The sequence below is a fragment of the Lolium perenne genome, chromosome 3, assembly GCF_019359855.2.
Source record: "Lolium perenne isolate Kyuss_39 chromosome 3, Kyuss_2.0, whole genome shotgun sequence".
Lineage (NCBI taxonomy): Eukaryota > Viridiplantae > Streptophyta > Magnoliopsida > Poales > Poaceae > Lolium > Lolium perenne.
The window spans coordinates 256,881,366-256,895,726 of NC_067246.2; the positions used below are offsets into that span (position 1 = coordinate 256,881,366).

Here is a 14,361-nt window from a genome sequence, read left to right on the forward strand (position 1 = left end):
GCTCGACAGCTATCTGTGGACCTGATCGAAGAAGCTCGGAATTTAGCTGACCAACGTTCCACCATTTACCAGCAGAAACTACGACGTTACCATAGTCGTCGAGTTCGGAATCGCTCGTTCATGACAGGAGACTTTGTCCTCCGCCTTTGCCAGGTAAAAGACCATAAGTTGCAATCCCCATGGGAAGGACCTTTCGTCATCAGCAAAGCGCTTCACAACGGATCTTATTACCTCGTTAATTTCCGGGAGCTAAAAGATAGACCTGCCAATTGGTACCGGAAACGCAAGCGAGAGGATCCAGATGACATATACGATGAAACAGATCGTCCCTGGAATATAGCACAGCTACATCCTTTCCACACTTAGCAGATTCCGCATTACATACCTTGTAATATCTATGATGCATGATCAATGAAATAAAGCATATGGTTCACTCTTAGAGTCTTTTACCTCCTTTAGTTTTTTTTTCATTTTTGGATTGTGTATGATTTCCGACTAAAAGCGCAGAGTTGGATATTTTCGCCTAGGCGTGTATGAAAGTTGTGATTTTCAAAAATCGTCCTTTAGGACGTAAGCTTAATTTTTCTGGTGGAAAAGTTCTCCGTTGCAAACTCACGGATTCATGGTAGCGACTTCCGGCACCGAGGCTGGGGGCTTGTTTCCGCGGTTATTGATGGATTGCCATTGGGCTTCGTCGCCGCAGGCGAGCGTTTCCGGCTAAAGGTCCTCCGGCTCGTGGAAGGTCAAGTGAGCAAGCCGGAAAACTTAGAAACTAGCACTTGCTTTTCGAAACGAACGAAACATGCATTCATAAATAAAGGATCGCAGGATAAGTTTTCCGCCCACATGCACTTGTTTCGTCCCTAGCTACTTAAAAATACTTAAGTCTTATTACAAACCCACTCCGGGGCCAAAATGATGCATTTCATTGTTTTTTCACAGGAATCACTCGGAGGCTTGATCTTCATGCTCCGAAGCTTCATAAGGCGAGCCCTCGTCGGAACCATCACCAGATTCTTCGCCGGAACGGTGCGCGCTGGACCCGGAACCCTCCTCGACGTCTTCATCTTCTTCGTCCTCTTCCGTGTCGGAAAATCCTTCGGGAAGCGCGTGATTGTTATACCAAAACGAGTGATCAACTCGCCTGGCAAACAGCCTGTCGTATCCTTGGGTTTCCGCGAGGGCGGTCTTGATGTTGGTCCCCTTCGGAGCTCCGCGCGCAATGGTCTTGAAGTTCATGGCGGGGAAATGTGCTTTGCACATCGCCAAGGTGATGGATGCAACTCCGCGGGCGGAAGATTCTTGCCAATCCCTGATAAGTTCCGGCACCATTCGCATGAGCTTGGTCATCTGGTCAACAAGCGAGGTGTTGGCTCTCTTCAAGTTTAGGGTCTTGGGGATTCCGCGACAAGCATCGAAGATATCGTCAATGACGTTCCGCGCTTCCTCGTATGCTTCTGTCCTGCCGATGGGAGATTCCTTGGTCCATTCGAATCCGAGGGATGCTGCAAGTAATTTGGTCAGTTTTTTCCGCATCAATGGCAGAATGGGACAAATGAAGAAGCCGGAAGAAATATAAAGTCCTTACGTAAGATCATCTTGTCAATATTCTCCGCCTCCGTCTCGTAATCTTTTGCCTTGGTTGCCAGCGTTTTTATCCGCTGGTTGCTCTTCTTCAGCTTCTCGGCAAATTCCGTTGTGGCCTGAGCATGCTTCTCCTCAAGCTCCTTTTTCTCTCTAGTTTCCTTCTGGGAAATTTTAAAGTTTCCGCTAAGGTATATTTTGAAAAGCATCGGTTCACACATTGTTACTTGGAAAAAACGTCCAAACAATTGCTTGGGGGCTAGTGTTACCTGGCGCACGTTCTTGTGCTTAGCAAAGAAGACTTTGAGGCTGCTCTCGAGCTCGTTCAAATCTTGTTGCTCCGTTTCTGGGTTCCCCCACACTTCGTTCATCTAGTTCATCATTTCCGCGTGACGTTGTGAAAGGGGAACTTTTTTGAGAACCGGAAAGAAATGTGGGTGCGTCTAGGGCGTACCAGTTGCACCGCTGAGCAGCAATTTCCTTTCGACATCATTAGTCGGAGCTTCAGTCGAGGTAACATTAGGCTCTTCGTGCAGAGGGTGAGCCGAGGAGGCGCCCTTGCCGGATTCCGCAGCGGCTTCCTCCGGAAGGTCATCAACGTTGATGACGTCCTTTGGATCCGGCTTGGCAATAGAAGAGGTCTTGGGCGGAACCTCCACTTCCGGCGTAACGGGCATCGTAGCGGGGGAAGGCTTTGCTTTCTTCTTGGGGTCCTTGGCGGGCTTGCTTCTGGAGCTGTTGTTGCACAATGAGAAATGACAGAGCTTAGCGTATGTCAGGATCAAAGAACCAAAATAGTTAGCCAAAGACAAGTGCTTACGAGGATGAGATGAAAAAATGCTCGATGTGGCGTTGGGACAATTTGCTGGTGTGAATATGCTTGACGCGTTGCTTTTCTTTCTCCGCCCTTCGGGTAGCCGCAGCGCTCGGTGTTTCGCGGGCACGCTTTGAGGCTGGGTCGGAGGATGCAGCCCTCTTGCGCTTGGCGGGAGCCGAAGCCTCGGGAATTTCCGTGTCGGAAGCGGCCTCGGGTCGGTGGTTCCAGTGTGAGGGACTCGAGTCAAGGTTTCGAGATCCCTCTCCTCGAGGTCCTCCAGCTGAGCACAGAAATACTTAGACGAATATTGCAAGAACAAAAAGGAACCGGTGACTAAGACGAGAAACATACCGCGATCCCGGAGCCGTTGGTGTGGATTATCACACCATAAACATGGCCTTTGTCTTAACCGAACACCAAGTTCACCAAGGAGAGCTTCAACCCAAATTAATTCTGCTGTAGCATTTGCAAGAGCTTTGTATTCAGCTTCAGTACTAGATCTTGACACTGTTTCTTGTTTTCTCGCACTCCAAGATACCAAATTTGGTCCAACAAATATAGCAAAACCACCAGTAGATCGCCTATCATCAATATAGCCTGCCCAATCTGCATCAGAAAAAGCACTAAGGAGAATAGACGAAGACTTAACAAATGTGATTCCAGTCTTTAAGGTATCTTGTATATATCTGAGAATACGTTTCACTGCAGACCAATGCTCTGTAGTAGGAGCATGAAGAAACTGGCAAACTTTGTTAACAGAATAAGACAAATCTGGACGTGTTAATGTCAAGTACTGTAATCCTCCAACAATATTGCGATACTGAGTACTATCTTCAGGCCCCAAAGGTGTACCATCATGAAGAGACAACTGTTCTGTAGAAGATAAAGGTGTAGGTGTAGCCTTGCAATCACGCATGCCAACTTTTGTCAACAGATCGCATATTTTTCTTGTGTTAGAACTAGTCCATTGTTCACCCGTTTTACTTCAATGCCAAGAAAGTAGTGTAAGTCCCCTAAACTTTGATACTACCTCCGTCCCGGTTTATAGGCTCTACATGTATTTCTAGATTGTAAATTTGAACAATATAATACAAATAATATATTGCAAAATATATATCATTAGAAAGTTTAGATGTTCTACTTTCTAATGGTATAATTTTTATGTTGTATAATTTATACTATGTTGATTAAATAGAGGATCTAGGGATGCGCGCAGGCCCTATAAACCGGGACGGAGGGAGTAGCAAAGTTCTTGTTGAGATCTCGAAGCAGAATATCAATGGCATCATTAGAAGAACTAGTTACTATAATATCATCAACATAGATCAACACATAGATAATGATACCTGATCTGTTATAGAGAAACAATGAAGTATCAGCGTTGGAAGGAAGAAAACCAAGATCACTCAACTTTGCACTAAGTCTAGAGTACCATGCTCGAGGTGCTTGTTTCAGTCCATACAAAGCTTTGTCAAGTTTGCAAATATAGTGCGGAGCATGAGAGTCCTCAAAACATGGAGGTTGTCGCATATAAACTTCCTCTTCCAGAACACCATGAAGAAACACGTTCTTGACATCTAGCTGTCGTAGACTCCAACCTCGAGACACAGAGATAGACAGAACAATTCTGATGGTGGCAATTTAACCACAGGATTAAAAGTATCCTCATAATCAATACCATATATTTGCTTAATACCTTTTGCAACTAGTTTTGCCTTGTATCTGTCAATAGTTCCATCTGCTTTCTTCTTTATGCGATACACCCACTTGCAATCAATTAAGTTTCTGCTTCTGTTTGGAGGAACAAGATGCCAAGTTTTGTTTGCAATTAAAGGATCATACTCTTCTTGCATAACTTGAGACCACCTTGCATCATTCAGAGCTTCCTCATGCGTGCATGGTTCACCTGTAGAGGAGAACATACCATATCGAACAGTTCCATTAGTGTATTTCTTTGGATTGTGTATACCTTTCTGTAGACGTGTACGAACACCAACATTCTGCACCGCAGCATTCTGTACCGGTGGATCAGGTATACTTGAGCTTGAGTCACTAGTAGCACCATCACCAATATCATTGTTATTTTCTTCAATCAATTCTTCTTCAGCAACATTCTCACCCCCACCACTCCCAGCCACAGACGATCCAGGGGCAGGAGACAGAGAGCTGCTACTGCTGTCAGCGTCCCCGCGCCCGCTGGCACTGGCGGCACCACGTGGAGGACTGCCACTGGCGGAGCCAGGAGACGACAGAGGAGATGCGTTGTCGCCACGCGCTCCCGCCTCGGGAGAAGGGGACGGCAACCGCGTGGGTGGGGATGGCCCGCGAGATTCCGCCTCGGGACTGGACGAGGGCGTGTGGTGGCCACGCGCGCCCGCCTCGGGATCGGCGCGCCCAAACGGATCAACCTGGGGATCCTGACGCCCAGGGGAATGTCAGACAGAATCAACATGGGGATCAGCGCCTGTTTCATCCTCTTCTGCAGAAAATTCTAAAGAAAATTCCGGGCTGTTGGAAGGAGCATTTTCACCGGCATTTGTTTCTGCTGCTTCCGCAACCTGTTGCACATCAGTAATAGGCACAATAACAGGCCAGGCACATGGTTATCAATATTTTGTGTACCCTCTGGTAGAAGTAAAATTTGTTGTTTGAGAAGAGCACCGGCATTTGGATGAAGGGAGGCAAAAGGGAAGACGTTTTCATCAAACACAACATCGCGGGAGACATAGATTCTTCCTGTCGAGATATCAAGACACTTAACACCCTTGTGAAGAGGACTGTACCCAAGGAAAACACATCGCTTGGAACGGAAAGCAAGTTTGCTCTTATTGTAAGGGCGAAGATTAGACCAGCAAGCACAGCCAAAAGTTCGAAGGGCATCATAGTTTGGTGTAATATGAAGAAGGCGTTCAGTGGGAGTATCAAAATTCAAGACTTTGCTAGGAAGTAAGTTGATCAGAAAGGTGGCAGTGATAAAAGCCTCATCCCAAAACTTTAAGGGCATGGAAGCATTTGCAAGAAGTGCAAGACCAACTTCAACAATATGACGGTGTTTTCTCTCAGCAGAACCATTTTGTTGATGAGCATGTGGACATGATACATGATGGGTAATGCTAACTTTCTGAAAGAACCCATTTAATTTCTCATACTCACCTCCCCAATCAGTTTGCATGGTAATGATTTTTCTATCAAACTTGCGTTCAACATATTGCTGATAATTGAGAAAAGCTTGATAAACATCAGAACGCTTCTTAAGCAAATATATCCAAGTAAATTTACTAAAATCATCGATAAAGCTTACATAGTATGCATGTTTTCCCACAGAGAGAGGGGCAGGACCCCATACATCAGAGAATACTTGCTCCAAAGGAGCAGTAGAGACACTAGATGAAACAGGGTATGGCAACTGATGACTCTTGGCTAACTGACAAGAGTCACAAACATATGGAGTACTCTCTGGGGTGTAAGCTATTTTATTTCTCCTAAGAACTCGCTGAACCACAAATGAAGAAGGATGTCCTAAGCGGCGATGCCATGTGGATGATGATGGCTTTATTGTGAAGAAGGCGTGTTTCGCGGTCTCATGAAACATGGGCACCAGGGGATAGAGACCACCCCAACAGAGGCCTGTAAACAGAACTCTTCGTGTTGCTTGGTCCTTGGTTAAAAAGAAGAAAGGATGAAACTCAATAAACACATGGTTGTCACGAGTAAAACGATGAATGGATAAAAGATTCTTGGATGCATTTGGAACATGAAGGATATTGTACAGATCGAAAGAACCATGAGGGGTACGCAAAATTGAATTACCAATGTGACTAATGTGCATACCTGTCCTTCAGCAGTGCGAACATTGTCTTGCCCATGATACTTGTTGGCGATGAGAAGCTTGTTCAACTCGCTGGTAATGTGATCAGTGGCACCGGAGTGAGCATACCAATTTGTGTCAACCCCATAGGATGCAAGGTGTGCTCCCTTTTCATCATCATCTGTTTTCTTCTTGTCATCAGAGTAGCGCCACCAGCACTCATTTGCAGGGTGGTCATGTTTCTTGCAGATTTGACATTCAGTGTCAACATACCTAGTGGGTACACGGTCACGGCGCCCACCACCATCATTACGCCTGTCACGGCGCTCATCACGGCGGGCACCACGGCGATCATCATCACGGCGGTCATCACGTTTCCAGGGGCGATCATCATCACGACGATCATCACGTCTCCAGGGGCGATCATCATCACGCTCACGGTAGCGGTCACCACCACCACCACCTCCACGATAGCGATCACCACCACCACCACGAGGGGGAGGAGAATAACCACGAGAAGGAGGAGGCGGAGTACGGCCACGTGGTGGCACATATCCACGGCGAGCAAGGTTGGCGGAAGAAACAAACATGCCGTTCTCCTCAACGCCATTGCGCATGTCATACCCACAGAGTTGCTCATAGAAATCATCAATAGTAGTACTCAAATTTCCATGGAGTGATGTAATAAGAGAGTTGTATTCGACCTTGTCTAGACCATGCAGAAGGTAACCGAGTAGCTCATCATCTCCAACCGGTTTTCCAAGTGCGGAGAGTTCTGACGCAAAACCTTTCATCTTGGTGTAGTATTGATCTGCTGTCATGGTGAGTTTCTTGGTATCATTGAGCTTCTCCCTCAGATGTTGCGCCTTGGTACGGGAGGTTGTTTTGAACATAGCATTCATAACGGACCAAGCCATGGTTGTAGTGTCCATGCCAAGAACATGAGAGAGAATCTCCGGTGACAGCGAATTGAGTAGAAAACGAAGCACCTGCTAATCACGAGCTATCCAAGCCAAGTATGCGGGATTGTCAACGGGTACCTTCTTCCCATTGGTGTCATCCACTTCAACGGTCTTGGCAGGTGCACCGTCTGAACCATCAAGTAGGCCCATGACATTGGCACCGCGAAACGCATGGACGCGGGGTTTTTGTGGTGTTTGGCGATCGCGGCGGCTGGGTTCGGCAGCGGCGAGATCGGAATCTTGGATGGGTTTGTGGTTTCTGGTTTGGGTTTTGATTTGTTGTCTGTGTGTATATGCCGGCGGCGGAGGAGATTAACTCGGCGGCACGGCGGCGGTGGCAGCTAGGTCAATGGAAGAGTCGCTCTGAGCGGCGGCGGCCGCAGAATTTTTTTTTTCTTTTTGTTTTTAAAACTGCGTGAGCAGGGTCTTGAACTTGAGACCTCATGGCTTTGATACCATGAAAGATTGCTGCACTAGCCAATTGAACCAAAAGTCCGAATTGAAGGAAAGAGACTAGACAGTGTATTTATATTCAACAGCCATATGTATTGATGAAGAGGTACTTGATAGCTAGCAGATTCAGCTAAGTTTCTTGGTTCTGAGAACGGAGGCTGCTGCTGTAGGCGGTATTTTTTTTTCGCAGACTAAAAGGCAAAAGCATGTTGCTTCTGACGTGGGCAGGGATAGGTGTTGCTGCTTAACGACCATGTTCCTCCTTGATTGATAATGTTTTGTTTCTTATCACGATTGTTGTTTGCAGTAACAAATGCTGCATGCAAAACAGAAGTCACTCGGGCAAGAACCCAGGAATGATTTGCATAGAATTGTCATCTGGCAGATTATTTTGATGTGAAACGGTATTATTCAACCGTAATGCGAATGCGATACTTTGCTCACGGAGGGATTAGTTCTGAAGTATCTCTGCTAGCTTTCGAGCGTCAATGCAATAGCATGGAAACAATTAATCGTGCATGTCATATCTAGCAGATTAACTTAGTCAATCTCTCAATAAATATAGGAAACTGCTGAGCGTCCCCGGGGGATCTGATTTCCCAGCCCCCGGGTCGCCAGCCGTTGGATCAAACGCCCTGAACCGTACGATCTTGTCGGATTTTAGACATTGTCCCGCTTTTGCTGCCGGGCAGCAAAAACTATCGAATTGCAGCAAAACGACTAAAACAGCTGTGTCTTCAACCTCTCGTCCGCCAACCTCTTGGGCGCAACTCCGCCACTGGCGACGGCCGCGCGGCAACCGCCGGCGACAAGCCCTGCAGCAACCTCCGCCGCGTAATCCATGGCGCATCTGCTCCGATCCGTGCTGTACCCTCCTCCAGGCCATAAGAACCACCTAGTCCCACCACCAATTGTTGCTTCAAGCTCTGGATCTAACTAGGGTCCTCGCCGGCGAGGTGCGGCAGATACGGCGAACGCCAGAGCAGGAGAGCCGTTGCAGCAACACATCCATGGAAGATTCAACAACCCTCCGGTGTTTTTCAACCAGAACCCCGAAGATGACCAACCAGCTGCATCGGTGAGTTCTTCTCTCTGAATCTCCACGAGTTCTGCTGCTGCAGTTTGCTTCTATGCTGCAAAAAACTATTAGACCTAGTTACCCTGTAGTCAGGTGATAAAAATTGCTACAAGTGATGGAATTTTGTATTAATAAATATTTGTGGTCATGCAGCAATGATGCTGCATGTAAAATTGTTGCTACAAACATAGTGCTGCACATATTCTTCATCATATATAGTTGATCATGTAAGCTTCTCAAATAAAAGTTCAACAGTCAAAAAAAGTGCTGCAGAGGTAGTGTGGATTTTGGACTGCATATTGCTACAGAAAAAGTTGCTTCTAGCTAGAAGACTATAACAACAATTCATGTTATGTCGACAGGCGTTTGTTGCCGACAGCATCCTACAAGGTTTTGACCTCAACAAGCCAGCGCAAACAGAAGGTTATGATGGTGCTGATCAAGATGAGAATGATGCAGCAAAATTTGTTCCTGGACCAAATAGTACAGCAACTGCAGGTGCTTCCAATGTTGCTGAAGAAGATGGTGAAGAAATTTGTTCACAACCTGTGGTTCCATTTGTTGGGATGATGTTCGATGACCTTGAAGTAGCAAAACAAGTATACAATGACTATGCGTGGAAGCTTGGTTTCGGCACACGCATTGGAAACACCAAGTATAGCACAGCACGAGGAGTGCCAAAGGACACAATTCTGAGCAGAGTGTTTGAGTGTGTGCATACTGGTAAACCAGCAGCTGAATGTAAGAATGCTGTTGCGATAAGCAAAGAAGCTGCTGCAAAAGTAAAAGAAGCTTCTGTCGATATGAGCAACATTGGTGAGCAAAAGTCAAGAAGCAAACAAGCTGGATCTGAGATGGACGTCAATGAATCAAAGCAGCGTAATATTTTGCTTCGATGTGACTGTAAAGCACATATGGTTGTTGGGAAGCGGAATGGCCTTTGGTCTGTCACTGTTTTTAAAGAAGAGCACACCCACCCAATGGTGAAGCTAGCAGGGAGGCGACGCTACTACAGATCACATAGGAAAGTCCCAGAAGAAGATTTCCAATTCCTACAGACGCTACGTAATCAAAACATTACAACCGCTCAGATAATGGGTTGTCTAGGAAGTGTGCATGGTGGCGACCCAAGGACGCTAGGCTACGTGAAGAGAGATGTGTCTAACATAAGGACAATGCTGCGAGAGGAAGTATCACAATGTGATATGAGCATGGTGATTGAGTACTTTGAACGCAGGAAAGCAGAAAGTCCAAATTTCTTTTATGACACACAAGTGGATTCAAACAATGCTGTCAGAGGACTATTCTGGGTGGATGGAAGGACCAGAGCACTATACCCCAAGTACAAGGACTGTGTTTTCTTCGACACAACCTTTTGCACCAACAAGTATAATCTTCCTTTTGCTCCAATTGTGGGAATAAATAACCACACACATACGATTATTCTAGGTTGTGCTTTGCTACCGGATGAAACAACAGAAACATTTAAGTGGGTATTTGAAAGGTGGATGCTCGCAATGAATCAGATGCACCCAGATCATATAATGACAGACCAGGACCAGGCTATGGCTACTGCAATTGACAAGGTATTTCCAAATTTAGTACACAGATGCTGCTTCTACCATGTGCTGCACCTAGCAAGGAAAAAACTTGGTCCAAATTTGGGAGAAGGCCATCCATTTGCAGATGCATTTTACTCATGCATATATGGAACTGATACTATTGAGGAATTTGAATTCTGCTGGTAGCATATGCTGCGAAGCTTCGACATGGCAGAGAACAATCACCTCAATAATATGTGGAAGAGCAGAAAGATATGGGCACCAGTTTACTTCAGGAAAAGTTTTTTCCCATTCACAAGCACAACTGGAAGATCGGAAGGCCTTAACTCATACTTCAAGACATTGGTTCGCCCTAGTGACTCCGTGTGGAATTTCGTGCAGCAGTATGAGTTGTGCCAGAATTTGATGTTGGATCGTGAAGACAATGCGGGCTTCACAATGGAGACGACGACAGCAAAGCTTTGGGACAGGTGAGACTCTTCCATGCTACACAACACTTGTACATTGTCCCTAATGAATATGTAGCATTGTTTTATTATTACTGGAGCATTTACTAATTACATTTGTGACAAAAACAAAATGCAGTTACAACATTGAAGAACAGGCATTGAAATTTTACACAAGGGAAGTCTTCGACAGGTTCCAAAAAATGGTTCAGAGTTCAACAAGATTTTACCCTATCCATGTAGAGGCAGAAGGCTTATGTTTTGATCTTGTTCCAAATCAAGACCTTGATGTGAAAACTTATCGGGTTGCAGTTAACCCTGAAGAAGGATTGTACACATGTGGCTGCAACATGTTTGAGATGTGTGGTTTAATATGCCCACATATTATTAGGGTGATGGTGCACCTCAATGTGCAGCAAATACCAGGAAGATACATGCTTGAAAGGTGGTCTGCAGCAGCAACAACACATGCCCCGGAACCTGGGACAAATACAATCAGATTTGGTGTCCCAACAAGTAACACACTCAAGTACAACTCACTGTGCAGAAAGATGAACCAGTTGGCATCTGACGCATGCTTCGATGATGATACATATGTTGTTGTATCCCGCATTGTTGACGAAGCAAGCAAAGTTGTTGCTACAATGCTTAAAGCAAAAGGTCAAGTGCAGCAAGAAGGGGAAGGTTATCAGCATAGACAGAGTGAGGACCAGAGACAGCAAAAACTTGAAGCTCCACAGCAACAAACAACAACAGTAGATGGTACTGCAAGTCAACAGGTGAAGAATCCTCCACGTACGAAGCCAAAAGGTCGCCCAAATATAACAGAAAAGCGGAGGAAGACATTGGTCGAGCTGCGGGATGAGGCCAATGAGAAGAGAAGGAAGAAGCAAAGTGAACCTAAAACACCAAAAGAGCCAAAACCAAAGAGGAAGTACAGGAAGAAGAAGTACCCATTCTATGGTGATGAAGATCATATATCTGTAAAGGAATGCAAGTACATGAAAATTGCTTTGGCTAGAGAAGATGCAATGCAAGCGGGAGCAGATTTGACGTTATAGATTGCTTCAACGAGGAATTATACATTTCATTCTGAAAAATGTTGAGATATGTTACAGATGCTTACAATTATAGTATACAAAGTAACAAATGTTGATAAAATGTTACAGGTGCTACATCATTGATTTTGTACCCCAGGCTATCTTATATTTATTTTGTAACCTGGATAGTGTAAAATGATACTGAACAAAAATTGCAGCAACAAACAGATGCAGATGCAGCACTTATAGCTTGTGAAAACAACATAATAGATATGAGTTTGCAACAACAAATTAATTCCAGTCAGGAACATACTATATTTGTCATACTGGGGACACAAAAGGGAGCATTTGAATTGACAAGTGAATGAAAACTTCTTGATGGTTCAAGCATTGAAGCATTTTATTGTATCATCATGTTTGCATCATAGTAGAAAATGGAAAATCTCAACCTAATTGCTTATAGCATTCATGTTGAAAAATAAAGGTGAGGTAACATTTGGTTTGAAGCAAAACTTGTTTATTACATTGTCAGGGAGATAAACTTGTTGTGTGAAGCAACACTTAAAATTGACGGAAGTGCATGTACCACAGGTAAATTGACAGCAAAAATATATGAGCATGGTAGCAAAGTGGGTTATGTATTTACAGCAAACAAAATCAACTTATGTAGCAAGTAAAAAGAAAATGATACTGGAAAAGAGCATAAAACATGAGAATACTTGTCATACTTAAACCCAAAACATCATCCATATTCTAGAGCCAACATTAAACTTATGTCTGGTAGATTGTACTGAGAAAACATAAAAGAACTGATCATTCAATTAACAGGTCCAACATATAGAACCATCACCAGAAGCCTAGTTCTACTCCATCTTTCAGTACATGGTTACAGTTACAAAAGGCAGCAACACCATGTGTTTTGAACAAAAAGCTAAACTATCCATGCCGCAAATCCTCGTTCATTATCACGTCGACATCATCACTCTGGTTATCCCTGTTGTCGATTAGGCTTGCTGCGAGCAACCTTCGAAAATCTGGAACTACATCATTCTCGAAATTTGGCATGACTTTCCCATTGAAGTGCTACATGTAAAGAATGCAGTAGAATCCACAGTCATACCTGCATCAACCAAAAAAATGGTGAAAAACAAAGTAAAAAGAGGAAGGAAGCAGAGAAACATTATGACAGTATCATTTAATTGTCAAAAAACAGTGAAGCAAACTTACAAAGTGTCTTGCTGCGGATGGTCAGGTGTGATCTCCTTGAATTTCCCAAAGTCAACCCATGAAACTTTGGACTCGTTTGCAGTCCGGGCGAAGTTGGAGAACTTTGCAAAAAACAAACAGCATGGGATAGTAAGGACAAAAATAGTTGAAACAAAACATTAAGAAAAAGGTGGGAATTGCTACCAAGTTGTTTGCTGCTTTTGCTAAGGTGCTCACACCATTCTCTGGCATCATTGAATCAAAAATGTGAAATTGCTTGCACAGCAAGTTGATGCAGCATACAATCCAGTGATCGGCTTGTACAATGGGCAGGTAAAGCTACATAAAAACAGAGAGATAATTTAAGAATGAAGAAGTTGTACATGCATGAGAAACCTTGAAATTGCTCACAAAAACAAGAACACACACGAAAACTCACCATGTCATCTTTCAGAATTTTGAATTTGCTACATGCAATTTTGAACTCTTTCATGACAGAGGCAGGGTCAAAAGTAGAGGTTTCTACAGCAAGCTTTTCCTGTATGTTTGGAAAACAATAAAAGATGATGAAGCAAGTGATAACATGGGACAAGCTTGGAAGAGAAAAAATGCAATAAATTCCTCACCGCAAAGTACGGAGAGAAAGCATATCTCTTGTGATTTCGGAGATTCTTCTCAGCACTTGCTTTTGCTGCATGATTGAACTTCTCTGTCCAAACTGCCATCACAACGTTGCTCAAATATTGGCGTGGACGAAGAGCTCCAATGAAGGACTTGTACGAGCAAAAGAATCGACCAATCTTCAGAAACTCTTTGCTGCAACAATGGAAAACCAACAAATACTTTTATTTTCAAAAAATGAAGGAAAAAGGGTAAGATGAAACACAAAACCCATGCAGCAAAAAACAAACAAAATGACACGGAGGACTCACGACACTTCATTCTTCTTCTTCCTCTTGAATTTCCGTCCATGTGAAACATATTTTTCGTACTTACGCACAACATCTTGAGAGACCTTAATCTTCTTCAGCTTCGGAGGTGAGAGTTCACTCTTGGCAGCCCTCTTGTACCTAGTTTTCTTTTCAACAGTTTTAGCATCAGTACTAGCATCTTTGGTGACAACATCTGAAGCAGAAAAACACAGAGAAAACATTTTATGCTACGAACAAAAGCAAGTGAGTACTAAGGAAACTAAGACTGAAGCAAGGAAACTAACACTGAAGCATAAAAAGTAATAATCAAAAAAAAGGTAATGAAAACATATAAAAGAAGGAATGTAGCAACAATTATTATGTAATGTAGCCAAAACATTATACATAATGTAGCAACAAAAAAATGAAAATGCAGCAAATGGAGTGCTAAGCTCAAGGACTACCAGAAGGAGAAGGGCTTCTTTCAGCCACAA

At 44.1% G+C, this 14,361-nt stretch overlaps 1 long non-coding RNA gene across 1 annotated transcript; it reads right to left on the reverse strand.

Moving 5' to 3' along the window:
* Positions 1–13,177: 13,177 nt before the first annotated feature.
* LOC127338751 (uncharacterized) lies at positions 13,178–13,622 on the reverse strand. Its single transcript, XR_007874485.2, has 3 exons — positions 13,583–13,622; positions 13,396–13,494; positions 13,178–13,295 (listed from the first exon to the last, which is right to left on the reverse strand). It is a non-coding gene; the product is annotated as an uncharacterized lncRNA (long non-coding RNA).
* Positions 13,623–14,361: the final 739 nt, after the last annotated feature.